The sequence below is a fragment of the Pinus tabuliformis genome, chromosome 4_1 (assembly GCF_031772625.1).
Source record: "Pinus tabuliformis cultivar Carrire ecotype Pingquan chromosome 4_1, CPIR1, whole genome shotgun sequence".
Taxonomy (NCBI): Eukaryota; Viridiplantae; Streptophyta; class Pinopsida; order Pinales; family Pinaceae; genus Pinus; species Pinus tabuliformis.
This window is the reverse complement of record NC_142303.1, coordinates 787,383,229-787,389,254: the sequence shown is the minus strand read 5'-3', so window position 1 is coordinate 787,389,254 and position 6,026 is coordinate 787,383,229. Positions and strand designations below refer to the sequence as shown.

Sequence of the window (6,026 nt, the reverse complement as noted above, 5' to 3'; positions counted from 1 at the left end):
TGAAAATGAATGGGAAGAAATGAATGTTGTATAGATTATATGTCTCTTGGCTTTTAAAATTTGCAATTGAAATGTTCACAATTGTCTTATAGATTCAGGAGCTTCATCAAATGCTATACCTATATCGGTGGGTAAAAAAATTGAATTTCACTATCTCAACTGCTTTCTCGCTTGACCTACCAAAATTGGAGGTCAGAACTAAGACAAATATTTTATAAAGGTTTCCATCTCCCGACCTTTGACCTTCCAACCTCACCACTACTTCGACCCCATGACCTAGACCTTGCCCCGACTTGCTTTTAAGTTGAGGTCGGAACCAATAAAGCTATTTAAGTTTTTCGAAATACTTTCGTATACTCGACTACCCAACTTGTGGATCCTCCATTTGTGAATAAAATAATATTTCTTATCAACTTGAGCGTTATTGAGGGCAAAGAAAAATATTGTTTTGTTCTTTCAAGAGAAATTTTGTTACGCAAGCAAAGGTTGTCTCATCTTACCATGAAATTATTTACTCCCTTATCGGCAGTGCTTATCGGACTCTTGGAATTTACAATAATAATGTTGTTTCCTTAAACAGGTGGCTCAATTCTCGGGTTATGTCTCAGAGCATTCTGCTTACCATCACGGTGAGCAGAGTCTTGCTAGCACAATTATTGGAATGGCACAAGATTTTGTTGGAAGTAACAACATTAACCTTCTTGCCCCGCTTGGACAATTTGGTACCAGAGCCCAGGTGAGAAATTCAGGGAGGTAGTTGCTTTTGAATCTTAATGATCTTTACCACTGCTATTTATTCTTACATCTAAATGAAACCTCCTGCCTATGTGGGTCGTTTATGACGGTGGAAAAGACCATGCAAGCGCTCGATATGTTTTCACATGCCTGTCACCAATAACACGCTTCTTGTTCCCAAAAGACGATGATGTACTCTTGGATTACTTGAATGAAGATGGCCAGAAAATTGAGCCAACGTGGTAAGTAGTTCGGTATAGAAGAGTGATAAATTGTTGTATTCAGAATTGTGTATAAGTTGATAGGCAGGTACAGAAGGATGGCGAATTGTGGGATTCAGAAATTTCGTATAACCCTGGGGAGTCTTGTACACCAGGAATTTGTGTTATATATATGTTTTATTGCAAGCATGGGTTTTCATTGGTTTTCTGTATGTGGCTTAGATATGTGCCAATTATTCTGATGGTCCTTGTGAATGGAAGTGAAGGAATTGGAACTGGTTGGAGTTCCTTTGTACCTAACTACAACCCAAGGGATATTGCCGCAAATATAAAGCGCATGCTTAATGATGAACCCTTGCAGCCAATGACACCTTGGTACAAGGGTTTTAAGGTAATATTCTGTCCATTATTCAATATAGAGATTTGCAGAATATTTTACAAATTTGATTCAACCGTTGTTTTCACTCTTAATCTTGGGTGTGTTCAGGGTACAATTGAACAAACAGCTGTAAAGGATAATTGTGTGAGTTACACGATTAGTGGCATCATAGAAGAAATTAATGAGACCACACTGAGAATTACAGAGTTGCCCGTTCGCAAGTGGACTCAGGATTACAAGGAATTTTTGGAAGCGTTGATGACTGGGAATGATAAGATTAAAGATCCATTCATAAGGGTGGGTTGCTGTCATTCATACAAATAGGTTACACGTAAGAATTTTTAAATATCGTGAAATGATTTTTAATGAAAATATTTGTCTTCCAGGACTACAAGGAATACAATACTGATACCAGGGTCCATTTTGAGGTGTCACTTTCTGAAGAGAATATGAAGATTGCACTTCAAGAGGGTCTTTTAAAGAAATTCACACTGACTACTACAGTCAATACAAGTAACATGCATCTTTTTGACTCAAAGGGAATCATTCATAAATATGAGACCCCTGAGCAAGGTACATTCCTTAAATTCATCATTATTTGGTTGTCTGGTAGGCTTCAATCTTGTATTTAAATGCATGAGTTGAAGAACGGTTCTAAATGGGATTACCTCATAAACTTGCAGTTCTGGAGGACTTCTATCATATCCGACTGGAATTCTATGAAAAGAGAAAGGTAGGGTTTTTCTGTGCTATCCTCTTTAGCCAGAGCCTTCTTTCTGGCTTAGCATTACCAACACATTTGTTTTCTGCCATTTCTGTGCCTGCCCTCTTTGTCTTACTTTGTCTCCAAGAACTTGTTTTGGCAATGCCTCGTCAAAAGATGCCATGGATTGAAATTTTGAAAGCCCAACAAATTGTGTTTTTGTTTCATATAATGAACAACAAAATTTTGGAATGAACGCTTTTAACATTGAATTGAAATTGTGAATCCAGAAAGTCCAATTGGACAACCTTCAGCTTGATTTGCTGAAATTGGACAATAAAGTTAGATTCATACTGGGGGTTGTAAATGGAGAAATCATAGTGAGCAACAAGAAACGTGCAGAGTTGCTGCTTGAATTGAAGAACGAAGGCTTCACCCCATTCCCCAAGAAGGGAAAACCTGTTGAGGCAGCTATTGCTGGGGCAATAGAAGATGCTGAAGAGTCTCCTGAAGACAACATTGAGACAGTAAAGGGTGTTCGTGCTGGAGATTATGAGTATCTTCTATCCTTGGCAATAGGAACATTGACTTTAGAAAAGGTGCAGCAATTATGTGCTGAACGAGACAAGCTTGAGGATGACGTTGAGGAGCTTAAAAAGGCAACACCCAAATCTCTATGGTGGAAAGACTTGGATGCCTTTACAAAGGAGTTGGATGTATGTTCCTCATCTTTTGACACCTTTGGTAGATCGAGATTTGTGTGATTCATCCTGTCTGATAAACGAGTTGCTTCATCCACTCTTATGGCTTTTGGTATATTTGGTTTCTCACTTGTCTGTAATTTTTGTAGGCTCAAGAACTACAGGAGCCCAAGGATGATGAATATGAATTGAGCAACATGGGAAATGATTCTGCCAGAATCTTCAGACAAGTAGGCAAAAACCAGAGAAAAAAATACCAAAAAAACTGTAACTGCTGAAAAAACTGATTCTCAATCAACCACCAACAATCAGGCATCGACTGCCTCTCTTACTACAACTAATGCACAGAATGGTAATGCTGTTTTTAATCAACTGCGATTGAAATTCACTGTTATAAATGTCATCCCTGTGGTTGTAAAAGCTTTGACGTATGCCTGGCATCTATCTGCAGAAATTGCGAAACCCAAGCGTGGAGGCGGCAAGAAAGGGGCTGCGAAAAAACAAATGGTTTGTTTAAGTTGCTTTCTATTTATTTCCGTAGGATCCAATTTATGTTGTTGTTTAACATGGATGATGTGAATTGGATCTTTTCAGGAAGTGGAAAGCGATGAGGACGATGAATTAGATACCAGCCTGCAGGATCGGTTGGCATCTTATAACAATGGCTTATCAACAGATCAATCAGGTTCCTCATCATATTTTTTCTGCAGCAATTGATATTTACTCAAGAGATGAGATAAGATGAGATAATTATATCTATGTCCAACTAATGACCACAAAGTAGGTCAAAGGGACTATTGAGTACAATGATGTCCATAAATTGTGGGAGAACCAAACAGTCTCCTATAAAAAATACAATGCATGAATATAAAACTTTTGTTATTTGGGCACTTCAGTCTCTTCTAATATAAATTTGCATTCTGTAATCTGAGTACTTGTATTTTTTTCAATTTGCAGTTGTTGAGGATCAGGGAAGCAAACAAAATTCACCAACTGAAGATTTTAAACCAAACCAGAAAGAGACCACTAGACGGGCAAAAAAGGCTGCCCCTGTCTACGTTGAGATGTCAGATGAAGATGGTACAATGGAAACCATTCCAGAAGAAGAAGAAAATGAAGAGGGAGAGAAACAACCAAGGAAGGCTGGTGCAAAAGGGAAGGCTGCCAATGGGAGAACAAAGAAGGCCACTATTGCCAGTGATGGTGATTCTGATTTTGGAATTGATGAAGATGACGACACTGATTATGAGGAAGCCATTCCTAGGAAGGGGTCAAAGAAGCGTGCTGTTGCTAAGGCCTCCAAACCCTCGAAAACAAACCCTAACAAGTCTAATTCTACAACTACTGCCCCTGTACCTAGAAAGAGAGGACCCAAAAGGCCAACCCAGGGACAAAAGCTGATTGATGAAATGCTAAAGCCTACTTCTGTTGATGCTGCTGTTGATGCTGTACAACCATCACCTTACAAGAAATCCCCTGAGAAAAAAGTGAGAAAAATGAGACCATCTCCTTTCAACAAGAAAAGTGGATCAGTAATGTCAAAGCTGATGCAGGAGAGTGATACAAGTCCTCCTAGTGCAAATGGCTCTGCTGGATCTTCGTCCAATAGTCCTGAAGAAGTCAACGAAGCTCCAAAGCCAGTTGGGCGAAGCAGGCCACAGAGAGCGACTCGAGCTCCTGTGCAGTATGCCTTGAGTGAGAGCAGTGATGAAGATGAAGTTGAGATCAGTGATTCAGATTTTGTAGAAGATGATGACTAAAGTAGGAAAGGTTCTCAATGAAGAATGTGCATCTTTTACTTGGTATTCTGGTGGTTCTGATTTCAAAACAGTTGTATCATTAGTGCCTTTTACGGCAAACTTCAGAACGGCTTTTCTTTTAGCATCAATGAATAGAAGATTATGACCAATCTAGGAAAGCTATTCAGCACAATGTACATATTTTACCAAGTATTCTTCTGGTTCTGATTTTATATCAGTTATGGGTTCTTTGGATGGCATAAGTATCTTCTTGCAAGCTTCAAAAATGCTTTTCTTTAGCATCAATGATAGTTGACATAGACTACAATGTTTGTACAACTTTTTGACATCACATCCACATAGAAGCAATGTGGTTGTCACTTAACTGCACTTGTTGGCCTGGTCAGATAAAGTCACAGAGAATATCTAGAAATATCTTGTGGTTCCTTCTACAATTTAATCTTGCTGCTTATGTATCTTTATGGCATGGTCTATCTACAGCACGCAGGCCTCATTTGTTGATGCATTCCATCATTCAACTGCAAATATATTTTTGGTATTGTAGATTGCAAAGTGCAGGCCTCTTAGCATCTTGTCATTAAGTCAGTTCTGTTTCTCCTACGTCAATTGGGACATCAGGTGCAGGCCTCTTAACATCTTGTCATTAAGTCAGTTCTGTTTCTGCTACGCCAATTGGGATATCAGGTGTGCATTTTGGATCTCATATGTGAGAAAAAACTAGTCATTTTTGAATCGCAAATCTCTTGCATAAGATCCAGAAAATGGTATATCACTGTTTACACATCACATCTGCATAGAAGCAATGTGCTTTCCATGTATCTGTGATTCTACACTTATTTGCCTGGTCAGATAAAGTAGCAGGAATAGTTTGCGGAAATATCTTGTTTTATTCCAGAATTTACCATCGCTGCATTTATATTGTTATGGTGTGGGGTATGTAGAGTATGCAGGTCTCATGTGGCTGTGCATTTCATCATTTAATTGATCCTTTTAGCACTCTCTTTTTGGTATTGGAGAGAGTGCTGGCCTCTCATCGGAGAAAGCACTTCTGTAGGAGTGCATGAACTGGCCTTATGAGCGGCATTGTAGTAAGGATTATCTAGTTCGAGGTGTGTATCTCATATGTTAATAGAGATAAGGCATTACGTTATGGAATGGTCTCATGATGTCTTTCACTTGGTGATTCAAGTAATTAACATTAACTTTCAGAGGATGCTTCAGTAAATATTTTTCTTTTGCTTTACTTTAGGAAGGTCACCGCTGTCTTCATTATACTGTAGAAAGCAGGATATAAAACATATTTTATACTGAGTTAGTTTGATTGTGCTAAATTAGATCTTATGGTCCTGCTCTCGTGGAGCTGGAATGATCTCCACAATGTATTTATTTGTGTTTTGATTTAATAAAAGACAGTCGAGCGAGAGGAATTTGTGTATGAATGAAAATATTGCAGAGCAATCTGTGTTACTTCTGTGATTCCTGTGTAGTGTATTCTTAATTTTTTATCAGTTGCGTGCTTTATCTGTT

At 38.5% G+C, this 6,026-nt stretch overlaps 1 pseudogene; it reads left to right on the top strand.

Annotated features, from left to right (window-relative positions):
• Positions 1-742: 742 nt before the first annotated feature.
• Positions 743-5,654, top strand: LOC149178555 (DNA topoisomerase 2-like; annotated as a pseudogene).
• The last annotated feature ends 372 nt before the right edge of the window (positions 5,655-6,026 follow it).